The sequence below is a fragment of the Larimichthys crocea genome, chromosome XII, assembly GCF_000972845.2.
Source record: "Larimichthys crocea isolate SSNF chromosome XII, L_crocea_2.0, whole genome shotgun sequence".
NCBI classification, from domain to species: Eukaryota; Metazoa; Chordata; class Actinopteri; family Sciaenidae; genus Larimichthys; species Larimichthys crocea.
Window position 1 is genome coordinate 17,048,784 of NC_040022.1, and position 20,042 is coordinate 17,068,825.

The window sequence follows — 20,042 nt, forward strand, 5'->3', positions numbered from 1 at the left end:
ATCTTTTCTTTTTATAGTTGACTTATGGCCTCTTTCTCACCTTCCTCCCCTCTTCATCGTCTCTGACACTATCTCCCTCCCTCCAGCTCTTCTCCTCTCCTCCCGTCTCACTGGACTCCATGTCTTCTCTATCTCTGCTCATCCATCAATCAGTCCAGCACCTCCCTTGCCACTCCTCTCCACCCACAATTTTTCCCGCTGCCAATCTTCTTCCTCTTGTCTCCCCTTTCGCCTCTCCTCCCGTCTCCACCCCTTCCTCCCCCCGTCCCTTTCCAACAACATCTGTTGGTCTGCGTCTGTCACTGCTGACCTCTCGTTGCCACGTGCCAAGTCCTCCTCTCAGTGTCCCACAGAGACACTAAATCATTAACACACACACATATATATAGGTGGCTGTCTCCCACCCACAGAGAGTGAGAAAAGCACACAAATTCGACCCCTGATTGCAGACTCTCATTACATCGCTGTATCATTTGTCAATTAAATGTCTTATAAAGGCCAAATCCTTCAATTAAAGAGGCCTGGACAACATTTGCAGAGAAATCTCAAGAGATTTAAGATCATCGCTCTGAAGCACTGATTGCATTACAGCTACACGCATCAGTGCTGACGCTGGCATTTGGGTTTGTGGTTAACACTGCACTAACACACGCTAGCTTGAAGTCACCCCGGTTAATGAGAAAGTTTGTGCTGTTCCACAAAATAAATGGATCACAAGGACTCAGTAGCAGTAAAGTAATACTGGGAAATCTGCTTTACTGGCTAGCCTGCAAGGCCAGAAGTCATAAGTACCACCTAAAAGCTACATTGTAAATTTAACTTGTGCTCAGGCTGTAACAATAAGAACATTACTGCCATATATTGCAATATACAGTAGCTTACCACAGGGACGGAAGAAAAAAACAGTGTGTCCACAATATCAAATTGCCGTCTCTCCTATATACTGACTTTAACTTGTTTTTTGTTTTTTATGGCTCGTGGAACTCTAGACCTTTTATTGTGAACACAATCCACATTATATGAACATGTCACACTGTGAAATCAGCTTTCATTCCACTTTAAGGTCCGATAACTCTGAAGACACTGCAGGAAATGGAATCTTAATACTACCAGGGTGACACACTCACACCAGTCAAGTGCAGACACATCAGCTAGCCTTTGTGTCTGCACGTCATTCATTAGGTGTGTGCCTCACGCCCGCATTGCGAGCGGATGCGGCTATTGTAAAAATCTTTTTGAGATTATTCGCACTTTTTTTGGGGGGGCCGTTTTTCTACTGAATCCAACCATTGTTTCAAATCTGCGTCATGACTTCAAAACAAAGAAACCAGGTCAGAGACAGGCAGACATATGATCAGATAGAAAAATAGAGACAGAGGTAATCAGTGGAGACACAGATATATTATATCAACCCACACACACGCAGGAACAAGCTGCTGGACAGACAAGCAAGGGCAAGAAAGCTTGAGAGTGTTTCCTCTAGTATCACACTGAAACAGAATTTACTCTGTCATTTAATCTCTAGTCAAAGATTGTTAAATCTTGTCAAAGACTGTGACCACGCGGTTCTGATAAAACATTTTCGTTAGTGTTTCTGACTATATATAAGATAAACCTGAATTAACCTGAGCAGTATTGCTTTGAAGTTTTTGAAAAACCCTGTTCACAGTGCACTTTACCCAGTGTCCAGTCTACATGGACATGTCTTTATCCTGCACGCGTCTGTCCAGGCCAGGGCCAAAGGTGAAAGATCAGTCAAATACATAGACCACAGGGTTGCATGTCATCAGTAAACCAGACACACAGATACTGAGTCATCAGGACTGCACTCAGCAAGTTTACACATTAACTTAAACAGCACGTTTACTTTTCTTACTGCCTTTTTCTTCATCTCTGTGGTGTTATGCATTCAGAAACCCGGTCACAGCAGGACTGCTAGAGCAGCATAAAGTTCCCATCAACCCCGAGGTTCATATTTTCCATTTACCGCATGTCATGCTGTGAAGAGAGACCCATTTACAAAATGTGATATTAGCCTTGTCACAAGGGGTGACACGCAGTCTGCTGTGTTGGTATAGTGTGCAGTGACGCCACCGACGCCCACAGAGAAGTCCCCCACCCTTCCTCCATCGCCCTAAGCTTGATGTGTGTGTTGTGTTCATCCGTCTCACTCACCAAGTCAACATTGCAGATTGTTTATATGAAACTCAAAACAGCGGTTTAACCCCGTGTCATCACGAAACATCATTTGTGCCTATAATTCAAGCACCTGTAGCATCTCTCATCATGTGAAACTGAACAGCTGACGGGCTGACAACTATCGTTCATGGCCACGCAGTATTCAAATGACCAAAACATTTGAAGAAAACACATTAAACAGGCAGTGATTTAAAAAAAAAAAAAAAATCTAAAAGTTTGAATGATTTATTTTTATTAAACAAATGACTATTCATACTTTTACAAGGATTAAAGGCGCAGTGCAGCACAAGTTGTCATTTTCACACCCACGTAAGTTGCGTAAGTAGCAAATGTACTTGCACCCATCTGTGCAAGTGCATCAGGCAAATTGTTGCCACATTGCTATCTTGAGGCCACAGAAATGAACTGTGCCATTGACAAATCATAGCCTCAAGTCAATGGCACAGTACATAGGCAGGTTTACAGTGCGCCTACACTCACACTCTCATTCTCAGTTAAATGTCAGTGCATAGATACATGCCAGGAAATAGGACATAAGAAAGAAAATTAGTTTGTCAAAAGTTAGGAGATATTTGCGTTGTTCAGGGACATTTAAATATTATAAAAAATACTGATGAGGTATGTGTTTGGAAAAGGAAGAGTACTCAAAATAGTGTTGTTGTTGTTGTTGTCACAAAACAGACCAGAATGTACAACAGCAGGACTCAGTGACTCAGTTCAGTGACACATCAGAGGTGACAGACCGGTCAAAGAAGAGTCGAGGAGTTCGGAGTACAGCTGAGCGATATCGAGCCGCACTCTGGTCAACACAACAGCACAGGCAGCAGTTTCTCATCCCACAGCAACTTAGCAGCTTATGGCACCCCCATTTCCTCCAGGCAGACTGAGGAGGAAGCACCAGGCTGCTACAGTAATCTACTTTACTTTTGGATTAGCCCTCTGCGAGTGTCACTCCCTGTCAATCTGTCTGTCCATCTCTGTCTTGACCTCTCCAACACCCTCCCTCACGCTACAACTCATTCACAGAGACCTGAGACCTGCTCGTATGTGCTCCACATACATTTACAGACACACTGGAGCCTCCTGGATAATTTAAGAAAACTGTAGATCAGAAATCATGTTTTTCCTGTAAGTTTGCATACATGATCTCAGGCACTGGTGCTTACTGGTTTCATCTTTTTTCAGTTGTGAACAAAACACCAGGCTGTAGTCTCTGAATTCATCTGACACTGACCCAGACACTGAAAGTGAACTAATTTCAACTGCTGAATTTTGGTGTTGTTAGTAGCAAATGGCGCATAAATTTAAGTTCTGTAACTGAATGCTTAGTTATCTCCTGTCCTTTATATTTATGGGCACAGACTTTTTTTTTTCTTTTTTAAATCAAAGGACCAGATTATCATTTTGTATTCAACTGAGAAAATCCTATTCCCATGCCAGCCTTGGAATTCCTTCATCTGCCAGTCTGAATATTGTGTATATAAAACGTGTAGTATGTGTGTGTGTGTGTGTGTGTGTGTGTGTGTGTGTGTGTGTGTGTGTGTGTGTATAGGATTTATCAGCAATGAGAATGGAGATTGCAAATCAACTGGAACCCTCTGAGTCAACTAAGCATGGAAAAGATGGCAGTGAAGTCATAAAATGCAAAAAGCCCTATCTAGTGCCGGTGTTTAGTTTGTCCATTTTGAGCTACTGTAGAAACATTGCAGTTAAACATGGTGAAGAGGACCTGCAGCACCTGTAGATACAAAGGTTCATTCTAAGATTATACAACTATAAGGGTTCTTATTTTCAGGTGATTATACACTAATGAAACATAGTTATGCATATTATACTCCGTTTCTGCCATATTATGTAAACAGAGACACACTGGACCTTTAAAGAGATTTTTGGTTTCGGAAACCTGGTTCGCAGCTCTTGAGGTTATATTATTTTGTCTGTCTTTACCTTATATATGATGGTTTAAGCTATTGGTTATAATAACATTTTAGTGTCATGTGATGTCAATGTTGAAGCAAAGCAGCTCTGCAGTGTAACAGACGTGAGCAGCAGGCGGTCTGGGTAATCATTTTGCAGTTCATCTTTATTTACATTTGCAAAATAAGTGGCTTAGATGAGCAGGTTAACTGTGTGACTTACTGTTTAAACCTCGTCTGGCTGCTCATGCTTTGTGTTGTCTCATGCACGTCACTGTAAAACTGTCCAGCAGTGTTTGTGTTAATATTTTCATCTTCCCATCCCAAATAGTCGTTTGCCAACATCCTCTTAAAGTCTGAAAACCAGTTCTGGACGAATTCTCTTTATTTTCTTCCATTTTATGGACTCAATGACAGATTAATCCATTACTTTATTGTGTGTAAATATAAATATTTTTTACACATCTCATTGGAATCTGGATTAAGTTATCAGATTACAGTGTCCATGTAACTGACTCTGTCCTCCAGGCAAAGAAAAAGACAACACTAGTGGTGGCAAATGAGAGTGTCAGTAAACATTCAAACACTACAAGTGCCAAGTGATGCGTTTCTGGTTTGTGCTGGCACGTGAAATGAAGCCAGACCTCTCTGCAATGATGCGAGGGTCGCTACAAACAAGAGAGCAGAGCCAAACTCAATGCAGCAAAGGAACGAGCCTCATACAAGTCAAACCGCTAGTGAGGGGAAAGGTCAAACTGATGAACATCTCCTTCTGAAAACAAAAGATCTTGGCTCATTATACATCAACCCCAGAGAAAACACCCTCATATGCCTCAAGATGATCTAATGTTGCTATGACAACTATAGAAGTATTGAGGAGGCGCGCACACACATGCAGAGACAGTGAGGCGTGCAGGCGACAGATATCAGTAGGATATAGGTCTACACAGAGGATGTCTCCACTGTAAGCATGAGAGTAAGCGAGCAGGATATAGAGAGCCAAATATAGGAACAGAATAATGAGCTTCTTATCATCTTCTTCATCGTTTCCATATCTCCCCTGCCTTCCTCGTCACTCCATCTCCCTGTCATTTTTCCTTTCCTCCTTCCCCCTTGAACGGACCAAATATTTCCCTAGAGCCACTCTCCTGTATAAAAGAGATATATTACACCAGGAATTTTCGATTATGTGACGGCAACAAGCCTTTGCTGAAAAAAAAAAAAAGGAAAATAAATGGTAGGATACTGAACAATTTCCTAACCTCAGGCACAGAATACTCCTGTCTGCATATCATGGATCCAGATGAAATCAGCACAGCTGTCAAACATCAATAAACAACTATATTTTAAACTATTCTTGTACTTTTGGCTAGCCACAAATAAACAACACAACGCGTCTGGTTTTATTTAGTTTTTTGGCTTGTTTAAGCAAAAATGAAAAATCGAGGATCTTTTGATGTAAGTAGAAACAGCAGGTATGTAGGAGCTCATCTGGACTTTCTCCTTCAAGTTTTAAGTAGGTGAACACCTGCAGAGACAACATTCACTTTTCTGGATATTCTCTACATGGATCAATCTGTTTCAACATTATATAGTGCAAAATAAAATTCTGTAAATGTTTTAGGTAACGCTGTCGGAAGCATAAAGGCACTACTGTAGGAAATATTGGACTGTTGCAGTCGGTGATGGCAAGCAGTCCTGTAGCGTGATATGTTTGTCTGACAGTCCCATGAAGTTTGTTTCTTTCTGAATGCATGAACAGAAGTGTCTCAAACACATCGCCAACCAAAGACAGACAGAAACCTGCCCACAGAACAATCCCACAATTGACTAATTGTTTTGTTTATAAAATGTCAGAAAATGTCCATAACAGTTTTAAAGCCAAGAGGATTGTCTTGGTCCAACCAACAATCTAGTTCACCGTCATATAAAACAGATAAAAGCAGCAAATCTTCCAATTTGAGATGCTGGAGCCAAAAATATTTGGCATATCTGCTTGAATATTGGCTCAAACAAGAAAATGGTCAAACTAATATGGGCAGAAAATTTATTTACAGTCCGTTCTTGCTGTCTTTATCTTTCTGTCTCTCTTTCCCACACACGAACACACACACACGCTGTAAGTTGGACGTACAGACTATCCAGTTTCACAGCCACCTCCTGTTTCTTTGACTAATTCAAGGCGATCAGTCAGATCTGTTACAGACACAGAAAAACCAGTTCGAAGTCTGAAACCCTGAAGCAAACTGATGCTTTCCTTATCATGCTTCAACACAACATGTTGCCACAAATTGCCCGCGTCTGTCATTTAAATACAAACACCTGTTGGTTTCTGACCAAAGGGCTGTGGAGAGGGAAGATGACAAGCAGCTGGCTCACATATGTGTGTGTCTCTCTGAATGCCAGTCTGTCTTCATGTCTGTGTGTCTGTCTCGTATCCTGCATCTGTCCACATATCTGCCAACAGCCTCATCTGTCAGTGTAAACTGGCAGATTCCAGCCTTTATTGTACAGAAACATCTGTCCTGGCCTTTATTTCTTCCTCTCGTTCTCTCACACACATGCGCGCGCACACGCACACACACTCACTTAATGAAAAACTAAAATGAATGAATAAATAAATGCTCATCACCTCCTGTAATCCTGCACAAGAGCTAGTGTTTTTTCTCTCTTCTCACTTTCTCCTTCCTCCTCTCTTTCTCCCGCACACACAAACAGTTTGTTTCACACAGAATCATTTCGGTAGTAAAGCATAAAGTGCTGACTGTACGACATAGTGCTTCTGTTCCGAGTGTTCTCTAAGAGCTGCAGTACACTCGTTTTTGAAATTGAGTTTGGTGCATGCTCAAAGCCTTTCGAATTCGTAGCTGGATGCAAATGCCACAGTGGAGAGTTTCCCTATGCGCCGGGAGGTGACTGAAGATGAGCGGATGCTGGAAATAATTCTGCCGGTGAATTCCAAAACAATGACAACACACAAAGACTCCGGCTGTGCTGAAAGGCACAGCTAATAATACAGGAGGAAGGAGATTAGAATAAATTCTGGTACAATTTTTACCACAGCAAAAAGGGCAGACAAGAATTTGAATGTTCATTCCCCACGACAAGCAATGAGATATCATAGAGAGTCTTAATCTATTTATGCCGTTTACATATAACATTCACATAATAGCTAGGTTTGTTATTACATGAGAAGGTCATTTCAAATGTTACATTATGGAGTATCCTGTATTTTAAATATTGGTCATGATTCAGACCTAAACACATGTCTGCATGACACTTTAGACTAATGCCTGATGGATAAATCGAACAGCCAAACTATTGCCCAATACTAGCTTATCACAGATCATGTATATCTAAACTGGTGCAACTGTCCACCAACAACTAACAAGATTTAGTACAGGAAATATCAAAGATAACTGAGATTTGGCGTATTTAGAAATACGAGCACAATTATATTGTTTGTCCTGCTCAATTTAGTCCCAATTATTCAATTTTAATACTGACTATATTGCCAAACAGGTGCAGGTACTTGAGTCTGTAATCAATGTGTTTGTACTAAAATTCCTCCACGTTATATGAAATCAAAACCACAGAGAAATATCATCTAACTCTACAGTTCCCTCCAAATCTACAAACGTTTTAGCTTCTTTCAGCTCGTTGTTTTGTTTTTTTTATCTGCAACTAGCAGATGAACATAGTGGAGCATTTAGCAGCTGAAGAGACAGATATTTTCTTCAGGAGTTGGTGAAGACAATCTGAACCAAAAGAGAGTGAATATTGGATATGCATTCATTAGGTGGATACAAATATACATGATGATTCCACATGAATGATACTGCTGCTGGATGTATTAAAATAAAAAGCAGCCATTTGCTATCAAGTTCCCTCAGTGATGGCCCCCCAGAGGCCAAAACACAGCTATTGCAGGTTTAATGAGTCAACGGATGAGTCAGTGACCATGACAAATCAGACCAATACATTTCATAACGATCCTCCCAGATTTAGAAGTACAGGCAACATTATCTGCAGTTAAGTTTAGCATGGCTTCTGAAAGAAAATAAAGCTCTGTGATGTACAAAACAACAGCAGTCTTAGTGGATTGGTGTGCAGTTAAGAGGATGAGTCCTATTAAAATTAATAAATCTCTCTCACAAGTCTCATAATAGGTCATTCTAATTAATTAGAGAAAAAAAAAATAAACTGCAGGTAAAAAGAGAAACTAATCACACACTTTCCACATAATTCACATGAAGTTGTGACTGGAGTCCTGCACATACTGTGCCAATGAAAGCCCAGTGCAGGGCTTGTTTTCCCACTACATTTATTACCTGTGAGAACATGCCAATTTCCATTTCCTTTCAATCTACTGCCAGCTTTGTGTGTGTGTGTGTGTGTGTGTGTGTGTGTGTGTGTGTGTGTGTGAGTGTGTGTGAGAGAGAGAGAGAGAGAGGGAGGAGAGCTGGGGGTGGATATTTGACAAGTATTGGTTGACATTTTCATTATAATTACTACTTTTAACTCCCACAAATATCCTCCAATAACAGTTTTTAAAAATTGAAAAATAGTGTCAAAAGTCATCCATCACAATCGAAATAACAAAACCAAATCAGGAACCTCAGTTATAGAGAGCATTGAGGACACTGTCTGACACTTAAAAGGCTTTCTGACAGACTTCAGGCTCCACTTGAATGGTTTATTAAAATCAATTCTCAGCTAATACACTGCATACATAAATAAACATTAGGTATTATGTATAAATAAATAAATTCCTGCCTTTCAGTGGGAGCACAACATACATAAATATTCATAAACACACAGCTGCTGAATGACATTATAAGGCGGTCCAGTGCAGTGACTGTTTGGAGTTGGCTGATGAACAGTGATTGCTATTATGTGATTAAGTGATTACTAACTTCTAACCTCTCTCTCTCACACACACACACATACACACACATATGTACATGTCAGACTGGTGACACACCTCATCAAACAGTGGTCTGTTATAAGTGGTGCTGACACGTGTGTTTGTGTGTCTGAGTGTGCGCCTGTATTCATAATCATACCCGTGTGTGTGTGTCACTGCCTTCACAGCATGTGGCGGTGGTCTGGTTTCCGCTCAGAGGGCTGTGAAGTGGCCTGATGAAAGCTCACACACGGAGGTGGAGAGACGAGCCTGATCTCCTGTCGTGACCGCAACACTCAAAGTGGCTGGACGGCAGAACTTCCCGGCCTACCGCAGATTTTTAACAGTGACGAGATAGTTGGCCAAGTGTTTGGACGCAATGTCATGGTAATTAGCTCTTTTTTTTATTTTTTATGTCTGGACACTGCCAAGAGCGAGAGGACGAACACAACAAAAACAAGACCTTATTCACACTTTATTTTCACACCCACCTGTCAATTAAAGCGGCCATGCTCTTAATTATGCATACCTTTATTAGCTATTAGCTAGAAATTAGACCAAAAATGTTTTTTGTACCAGGCTGTAAACATGTTTATTTCTGCTGTGAAGTGAACATTAGCGAGATTTGTTCTGTAGCCAGCGTCAAGTAGCTGGTGGAGGAACTGCAGTTTTTTGGTACTTTGTGTTGGATTTATTTCAAAGCCACAGTGGGTTGTTGATATCCTGACCTTTAGTCCATCGTATGGATCGGGTGCCAAAACTACTGGACACTTAATTTCTCATAATGCAATGTATTATTGTCTTTGCTCATTCTTTTGTTTTTGACATATTGGATGGATAGTAGAGGAAAGTAGAGGACAACCCAAGATAGTTGTATGACGACAGTTGTTTGACTGAGGGTTAAAACTGTGTATTGACAATATAATGCTACATTAAATTTGGGTTTAGTTACCTTTACCAAGTATCTTTGATTAATGTGAGCCGTACACATTTTCTTATTTTCCAGATCTTTTTTTCAGATATATCAGAGCTTTCAGAAAAATCCAACTTTCTCTGTCAAAATGACAACCTATATTTTGATGTGAACGATGTTTACACGCTGGAATATCATAATAACGATAACTCCAATATGACCAATGATGAACACAGTATTCAACCCCTGACTGGTAAACACGTCTGTCTTTCACATGCAGGCTTTCTGCAATAATGTCGAAGCCCAACCCGAAATAACCCTAATGACATCATGGAGGTATAAATATTGTATTCTTTTGATGCTATCAAAAGTTGACATTTTCCCACCTGACACACAGTGACTGTAATATTGTATCTCATACCCCAGATGAAAATATTTCCATACGGTGCAGGGGTCACCGAATGCTTTGATGAGTATGAAAATGACATGAATCATGTGCTGTGACCTTCACAGTCACCAGATCTCAATTCCATTCATTACCTATGGGAGATCCTATGGAAGCGCTCTCCACCCTTATTATCAAAACGCCAAATGAGGGACACTTTTGGAAAAAAAAAATGGTGTAGAACGGCCACAACTTGTCAGTCAACTATTAATTCAATTGCCAACAATTTTGATAATTGATTAATTGGTTTAAGTAAATGTTTTCTGGCTTCTTTTATTCTCTGTGACAGTAACTGAATATCTTTGGGTTGTGGACAAAGTAAGACATTTTCCCCCTTTACCGTGATCAACATTTGTTACCATTTTCTGACATTTAACGGCCCAAACAACATCAATCAATCAATTAATCGAGAAAATGATCGACAGATTGATTGATAATGAAAATAATCAATAGTTGTAACTCCAGAATGGCGTTCATCCCTCCACTAGAGTTGAATATGTTGGTTTGTCCTCTGATTTGTCTCCCGTCTGTGCGCTTATGTGATTTAGTGCTCCAGTATCTGAGGCTAGCACAGTGATAAATGTGAATGTTAGCCTGAGGGATAATTTTTAACTCTTGATCTCAGTTCAGTGATAGTATGAATTGATAATACGCAGTATGCATACCTAACTGATTGTACCAATGAATCATTCATATAATCATGCTACTTTCTATTCTGGGACTAGGAACATGCGTCTGTTGTGTTTAAATTCACCACCCTCGCTTCTCACCTTTACAGAGACATCACCATCTGCAGTGACACACACTCCACTGTACTCCCTCTTCTCTTATCCTCCTCGTATGCTGCTCAGATCTTCAATTTTTTTTCTCCCACATTTCCTTACACCTCTCTTCTCACCACTCACCTCCATCCTTCACCAGCATCCGTGTCTGACTCATTACAATACAAGCCCCCTTCAAAATGCAGAACTCTCACCTCCCCGTCTCTCCTATTTGCTTCATTCTCACCCTCTTTTCACTCATCTTTCTCTCCCTCTCCCTCTCTCTCTCACACACACACACACACACACACATCCCCCTCTTGACCTCCCCTTTCCTCTCTCAGTCCACCCACCCTCTCGTACACTCGCGCCATCCGTTTTTTCCTTCCACAATATGTGTCTCATCCGCCTTTTATTCCTACCCCCAACTTCCTGTCTTCCTCCTTTCTCACCCCTTCCCTTCTTTTAGCTCTACAGTAATTAATTCATCCAATTTGTGCTTCTGTGGAGTGTTCTGTTCATCCACAGTCTCCTTCCTTCCTCTCCAGATTTCTCCACCCAAAAAAGATTTCTCTCCTGAATTCAATGATGTCCATCAATAAGTCACACTTCTCACACTCTTCATCCCTGCCATGACTTAGCATGACCCATCTCATTCCAGGCCACACACACACACACAGTCCCCCTTGACTAATTTGCCAGGCTCATGTCCATCATTAGCTATATCACTATTAAACAACAGTGAGCACAAAGAACCATCTGCAGGGCACAACCAGCTGTGCCATTATTATCTCCCTGCTCTATGTGTGTATGTGTGTGTGCACAGATGCCAGTATTTCAGTGCTCATACCTTTGTTTAAGCCTTTATTAACTTTTCCCAAATTGGAAGCTTTTGATGATTTTTCGGGCCTTCCTCCTTCATTTTAAGTCTGTGTGTGTGTGGGAGCGGGTGTGGAGGCCCATATCCATAATTAGGGCAGGCCAGCCACACATGGGTCTCCCCTGACACTTCCCCTCCAAGACCTAAATATTCATGAGACTCTAAACGCTTTCATGAGCTCTGTAATTATGGCCAGAAAATAGACGGAGAGAAACAAAGAGAGAAAGCGGGAGCGAGTGGGAAGCCGAGAAATGCCCTCACACTTTTTAAACACAGGCTGTCCCACAGTATTAGCAGATAATATCAACAGTGTTGTGCAGCTCTGCCATCCAAGCCAGAGAAGCTAGAGACCATTTAGAGTGTAATGATCTGCTGACAAGGCATTTCATTGTTTTGTGTGGACAGATTTACATTATTTTTTGTAAAAATTTGCATTGGAGCAACATCATTTCAATATGAACAAAACTTTCCCATCATTTTTGCTGCACTAAGAGCTGCTCTGTTTGATATGGAGAGCTTACTTCAAATGTGAATGATCCTATATGATAATGTGCTAATAGGTGGGTGGATATGTGGAGGTGTAGTGTCACAGTGGCAATTCTTTTTGACAGGTGCTGGCAGAAATCACTTTAGTCCACAGTCCAAGGAGTCAAAATCAATAATCAGTTATGGCAGGAGCCATAACTGTGATATCAAAAAAACAGATTTGCTCAGTTTATTCCCCATTCGGCTTAGACTATCTGCCAAGTAGAGCTGGGCGAAAAACCAAAAATGTACCAAGACCGACATCGTGAGTCGACCTACAAGTGATTTATCTAATTTGGCTGATGGTTTGGCTGCAGGTACGTTCAGTGAAAGATTTCCCCCAAATGACTAAGTGAGTGATCTGCTGAAAAACTACAACACCTCGACATCATTCATTCATAAGTTACTAACTCATCCTTCTTTTATACTACATACATACAAAACAAAACAAAACAACATGCTCATGGTTACTACCGCTCCAAACAAACTATACTTTGTATAACGTGTCAGAAAAGGTGTTTCAGACACTATTTCACAATCTGATGGTCACCTCACTGGACATACACTGGGCTTCTTAACAGGAATGGTTTATATATTTTATTTAAATGCATTTTTGCCACCGAGTACATAGTAAAAAAATGTGAAAAAGTCTAGATCCGTGTTTGGTTTGTCCATTCAGGGCTCCTGTGGAAACATGGCAGTTCAACATGGCAGACGCTGTGAAAGAGGACCCTGTCTCTGAAGATATAGGGGTCACAATGATTCTTATTTTCAGGTGATTATACTACTAATAAACATATTTCTGAATATTAGATTCCATTTCTGTTTGTTATAAACTGGACGTTCACCTGCCTCTGTCCAAAGGCAACAAAATCTACGTACCAGCACCAAGAGAGCTCAGTAATTTTCAGATTTACTTGTGTTACCTTTGGAGAGTGCCAGGTTAGCTCCCCCTGAGTGTATTTCACAAAATGTAAAACTGTGTCTATGTTAACATTTTACATTATTGTGGTCATATTTTCCAGCCCTGAGGCTATGTTTCAGTTTCTTTTTTAAAAATGGAATTGGTTAGGTTTCCCACAAACATCGCAGCACTGGGTTCATCCCATTCCTTTTAAAGCCTGAGGACAAATCTAATATCACAGCTAATATAAAGTGCGAATATGATGTGTGCTAACCAGGCCTCAGAGCGCTGTCTGATCTATTTTGGGGTTTATAAGTAAATAGTTGGAGAAGCCAGTCAGGAATCCTGTTACAAAAACACTCTGAGATGATATGTGAGAGAGACAAGGCTTTTAAAGTGCTTTTCTCTGGCAGGAAACTCACAAAGACTGAAGCAACATCCAACCAGACATTTGTTGTTCACCAGCAGTCTTTTATAGCTGGGAATGCACCCTGTTAGTTTTCATTCCATCGCATTTTCCCAACAATTATCCCACATGTGTTTCACCCCAGCCAAAGCGATCGCATGCTTGCGTTACATGATGAGTCAAATGATTTTATCCAACTGGAAAAGCCATCATATCTCTTGGAAGCCATGAAATCACAGGCAGTGTGAGGCAGCTGATTCAGAGATGATTGTCCTGACACTGACACATAATGATGCTGCGCTGACACACACAGAAAATAGTAAAGAAACATTTCAATATTGAGGAGAAACACACACTCACTCACTCACTCAGGAAAATGGGCGCGCAAACAAAAACACGGACACTGAATCACAGCAAACTGACAAATGAGCAAGAGCCCAGCACCTCAGACCCTGCTGTCATTTATATGTAAATGAGGACACAGCTACTCCGTCCTCACAGCCCTCTTTACTCAGAAACCTAAAAGATGGAGCAAACTTCCGATCAGATTAGACAAGATGTCAGACGAGATGATTGGGAACGACAGGGAGCCAAACGATTTGTGACAAGGCGGGACGCAGCAAGGTGAAATGAGCCAAGATGACTGGGTTTAAGGAGCGGACATTAGCTGCAAATAAGGTCAGTTTGTCACAATATTAATGATTTCATGCTCCCTGTTGTCTCCCCCAAGGGCTTCAACTCCTCTGCTGCATCGTCAGGGCTGTGAGGAGGACTTTGGTTAGCGACCCGCTGCTGCAACCCTTCCAAAACTAACTGACGCGTGTCACACCGGATGACAAGACGATGACAGGCAGCGTCAAGTTCGCCCTGATAAAGTGATGAGCAAGCCGAAACACAAGGAGATTTACCAGTAAGAGACTGAACTCATGACATTCTGTATTTATCTCTGCCACTCACTGTATTGGCAGGCACCGAGAGGGAATCTGCCTATTTTACTGTAAAAAGCACTATTGCTTGAGCTGTCCTGTCATTTTAATGGCCTCTGTGAGTCACCAATACATCAGCAGCCACAAAAGACTGCCTACACACATAAACACACACACACACACACACACACACACACACACACAGGTTATACACTGCATTCAGACACTAAGCACCTGTCAAGGGCAGGAGGAACACGTCGTCTTCCTGTTTGTTTCTCTCTGCAGCACTTGATGTCATTGACTTTAGAGCGCAGCAGTGCATGAGAGTGCTCTTTTCCTTGAGCGACGGCTGTGTGTTTGTGTATATGAGTGTGTCTGTGTGTGTGTGTGCGTTTTTGTAGGCTCAGCAGTCTATCACTGACTTAACAAAAAGATGCTGAATTTAAATTCATTCCCACTCCATCTGCCGGTGCAAGACGCATACATTTACATGGTTGTCCAAGGACAGAGGGATATAGATGACTATGTCGATAGTGAACTAGACAGACAGAAAGACTGACATGCATATATTAGTTATCTATTTTAAATAAAGCTGAAGCAATTAGTCGATTGACAGAAAATTAGTCTAGTCATGCTAGAAGCTCTGTAAGGCTGCATTGAGCCCAATGCATGTTAACAATAAGCAATGTTTACCATCTTAGTTTACATTAACATTTGCTAATTAGTATTAAACTAGATGTACAGCTGGGTAGTAATCTGGTAGTAATTATAGAGAAGATAAAGTCAGTGTTCAATTGGTACATTTCCAATAGCAGGTCAGCTGAACAAGTAAAAAAGGTTTTTAAAGGACATTCCTATTTACATACAGTATATGTGTACCACCAAATGACATCGTTCTTGACACTAGTGGTAAATTATAGACTCATTAAAAAAAAAGCCTCACAGCTAGATGAAAAGTTCAGAGATTTCCACAACAGTCAAACGTGAGTGTATGTGTACTAAAATTTCATGGAAAATCCATCCACAAGTTGTTGAGACATTTCAGTCTGGACCAAAAATGGTGGACCGACTGACTGGCTGACTGACATTGGCATAAAGCTGCCAGCAAATCTTAAAATACCAAACATTCACTGGTTCCAGCTTCACAAATGTGAGGAATTTGCTGCTTTTTCCCTTTGGTTTGAGACACACACACAAAAAAAGCTACTTTAATGTCACTTTCAGCTCTGAGAAATCTGCGATTGACTAATTTCGTAAACAACAAAATTACCAACAATTAATCAATCATGAAAATAACTGCTAGTTGCAAATCTAGTTAGGTGCACTGATAGAATTAGACTTTGCGAAGGCAAGATGTGACTCTCGCCATTAAACACACAGCACTCTGATCTATTTTGTGCCTTGATTTAGTCTAATTTGAAGCTTCGCAGAATCAGATCTTTGAGCCTGCTTCCTGTAAGAGCCTGTTTCCTGTGGTTCTCTGCTGTGACACACAAACACAGCGGGGGAGGTGGAGAAATAAAGTAATTAAAAATAATGATGGCTGATAGAAAGCAGCTCATAACGACAACGAAAATGCTGTCTGTCTTGTCACCAAATCACCTTGTGTGTCACTGACTGATGGGCACAGTGACACACTGGGCACTGAGCAGAATTCAGATGAGCAATATATCCGGCAACCGGCAAGAAATGGATCTGAAATCTAATTTAATATTCAACTTTGTGACCAAGATGTTGATTAATTGATGTGCAATAACACTGAGTCAACTCCTGGGCGGCTGTTGCCTTTGTGAACTACTCGGAAAAGTCACCCATCACTGCATTTAAATTAGTACACTGACATCACTGGCACCTTTCTGTACGGGGGGGTTACTCCAACAGGCTTCAGGCTGAACTTCCTCTTTCTCAGTGTGAGGATTTTTACCAGTCTACACATAATGCCAGGCAGTATCTGTTTAAGTAGCAGTGACAGTGTGTGATAAGACACAGCCAAGTTAAAAAAGCCTTATCTGGCCTACGAGCTGAATCCCATCTGCCTTTCTCCTCACACTGACTCATAATGCTGCTTATTAGTCCCTCTGGAGGGATAAAGGAGACAAGGGGAGATTTTTAAAAAGGGGAGGGAAAAAGCAGGAAGTAAGGACAGAAAGAAAAAAAGGATTAAAAGTGTGAGAGAGAGAGAGAACTGAGCAAAGGAGGGGAGAGAAAAATGCAAAGAATGTACAACAAAACTAGAAACAGCTTTATTTTATGGAGCGAAAATTAAGTGTGCGCACAAGCGCTGACAACTGCAGGTGTTAAACAGGTTAAAAAAAATAAATGCTTGGAGGTGTAAGAGCTGAAATCAGTGAAAGTGTATTTGCTGAAAGCATTTGAAATGTTTATTTGAAGTGTAATCCCCGTAGCAAGTTGAGTGTGTCAGCACTGGTGACACACTGTTGGGACATAGATTTGATGATTAAATAGTGAGAGCTTCTTAGCTGAAGTGTAAAAAATGAAAGCATTGAAAGTGTCATTGAAAGAGTAACAGGTGAAAGCAGGTGAGTTGAACTGAACTGTCCTGAAAGTTCAGCAAAATCAGTCAAAGCTGAAGCGGCAGAGATAGTTTAGAAGAAGTGCACTGTAAATACTGTAGTTAAAGTTGAAGTGTCGGTTAATATGTGAGGTGTCCGCAGTTCAAATATTTGAGCTGGCTTTTGAAAGTATAAAAAATGCGTTTACAGTTTTTATGTGTAGAGGCTGAAATCAGTTGATAATCTAAGTTGAGGCATCAGATGTAGCTGAAAACAGTTGAAGCGTCGGTAAGGAAAGGAGAACATGCACGCACAGCGAGGGGGAGAACAGTTGAGAAAAATGTGGGGAAGTATGAAAAAACTGAAAAGTTGCTGCGAATTCAAAGAAAGAAAGAAGAGTTGGGAACCAGGAAGGCTGAGGTAGACAATGAAATATAACAAAAATGAGACACAGCCGGTGAAGGGAGTCACTGGTGAGCGGCCCAATCTCCCATAGTGACTGGCTGGTTGGATGGAGCAGACAGATAAATGAGCCTCTGTCACCATTACAATGCTCCATACTCTCCTCCTCATCCGTCTCTCCATTCCTCCATCTCTCCCCCCACCTCCCATATCTCGACAGGTCATCCATCAACCGGCAGACTCCACCCACCCACATGCGCACACTTCTTCTTTTTTTTTCTTTTTTTTTGTCTGTTACTTGTTAGCAAACCAAATGAAGCAATGCTGCACCTGCTACATGTGAGGAGGGAGGAGTGGCCCCCTGTTTTTGTAGCTCCTATTTCAACTGTATTTTTTTGTTCCCTGGCCTCCTCTTCTTACACCCCCATCCTCATCCTCATCCTCCTCCTCCTCCTCTCTCCTCATCCTCTGCTCTTCTTTTACACTCAATCCCTCTCTACTCTGCTTTCCTCTCCACCCCTCCCAGCTCTTACCACCTGCTCTCCATTTTCCACGTCCTTGTCACCTTACCCTATCTCAGCTGAGTAAAGGTCAAGGTGTAGTCACACAGAGAATGGATCACTCACAGAGTACTGTAAGAACGGTCACTGACAAAAAAGTAATCTAGTTGGTATTTGAGTATTAGAGTAACACTTCCTGTGGCACTTATTAAGCATCCCAGGCTTCCACAAACAGCCAATACTCATTCACCCCTTTATTAGACAGTGTTTGATGGTGCGATTCATCCACAGCTCAGTGGTTTACAACCTGAATGTCACAAAATATTATTAGATATCTTGGTTTGGACTTTTTCTAATATTTGCTCTTTTATTGTGAAATATTTTTCAGAGTTTTATTTCTTTACAGCATTAAAAACTCTTTGAATGAATCAATCCAAGTGGGAAACCCCAGTTCTTATGGTTGAACTACAACTACAACACAGACAAGGGATAACAAGTAGAGATGCTTCATTTTAAAACAGACATATGAGCATTACAGGTTGGAAAACATGTGTAGTTTAAAAAAAAAATCCCCCAAAATTAAAAATTAAAAAAAATGGAAAACGAGATGGAAAACCAGTATGAGCACCAGGTGTAACCATGTGAACATGCACGTACAGGTACGCTGTGCGAGCATTTCTAATGTTAAGTTGGGAGAACTTAACACAACAGGGGACAAACTGAAAGTAACCCTCGATATAATGAGATGATTTAAATCCATATGATGGACTGAAGATACTTCTTTAAAGGAAAACATTCTGCTCGCTTACCTACAACACACACACACACACACACACACACACACACATAACCTCCTGCTCCAAACCCTGTGGTCAGCCCATCCGGTGTAAACAGAGAAACACTCACCGAGCACAAACTCTCCAAAACGGCACTTTTCTGTGAAGATTTCAGCGTGAAGCCAAAATGAACCGAGGCCTCTCGTCTTCTCCGCCGATGACAACAGCGTTATTCCGGCGTTGTTACATGTGTCTCGGCGATGTAGTGACGGTTTCTTTGTTGCAGTAAACAGCAGCTCGATACATCCAGGCAGCCGGAGTCCCGATGCTGAGTGTCCATTTACTCCGCACAGCGAGCGCTGATTGGTCGCTTCCACCACAACACTGCATTCGGCTCTCACTCTATTGGCTCAGGATCGGATGGTGCGTTCAGTGGCCCCTCGTAAACTTGGTTTGCCTTTGTACCAATTTTATAGAGCTATACAAAAATAATACCACTACTACTACTACCACTATTACTACTACTACTACTACCACTACTACTACTACAGCTGTTACTACTACTACTACCACTATTACTACTACTACTACTACTACTACTACTACTACCACTACTACTACTACTATTACTATTACTACTACCACTATTACTACTACTACTACTACTACTACTACTACCACTACTACTACCACAATTACTACTACTACTATTACTACTACTACCACTACTACTACTACTATTACTACTACTACTACTACTACTACTACTACAGCAGCTACTATTGACGACAATGATAAAAAAAATAATATTTTTTAAAAATCCAGCTGACTTAGAGGCAGTGTTTTTGAACTATCGTGCTCCACTATATCAGTTTTATTATTTTATGTCATCATTTTATGTTTTCCTTTTAAGAAAATGTAATGTCTGTTTTCATATTCCCATTGCTATTATTTTATCAAATTGTATTATTTCCCTTGATTTTCAGTGCAGACGAGTCAACAGCAGTTCCACTGCTTTAATTCCTTACTCTCCAGTGTCCAGTGTGTAAGGTTTAGGAGTATATCTACAG

The 20,042-nt window shown here is 41.0% G+C and overlaps 1 protein-coding gene across 1 annotated transcript in view; it reads right to left on the reverse strand.

Annotated features, from left to right (window-relative positions):
* LOC104920983 (SPRY domain-containing SOCS box protein 4) overlaps positions 1-19,348 on the reverse strand; it is a 67,485-nt gene extending 48,137 nt beyond the window's left edge. Inside the window, exon 1 of the mRNA XM_010733399.3 lies at positions 19,103-19,348. The gene's annotated coding sequence lies outside the window, so the exon portion shown is untranslated. The remainder of the gene's footprint in view (positions 1-19,102) is intronic.
* Positions 19,349-20,042: the final 694 nt, after the last annotated feature.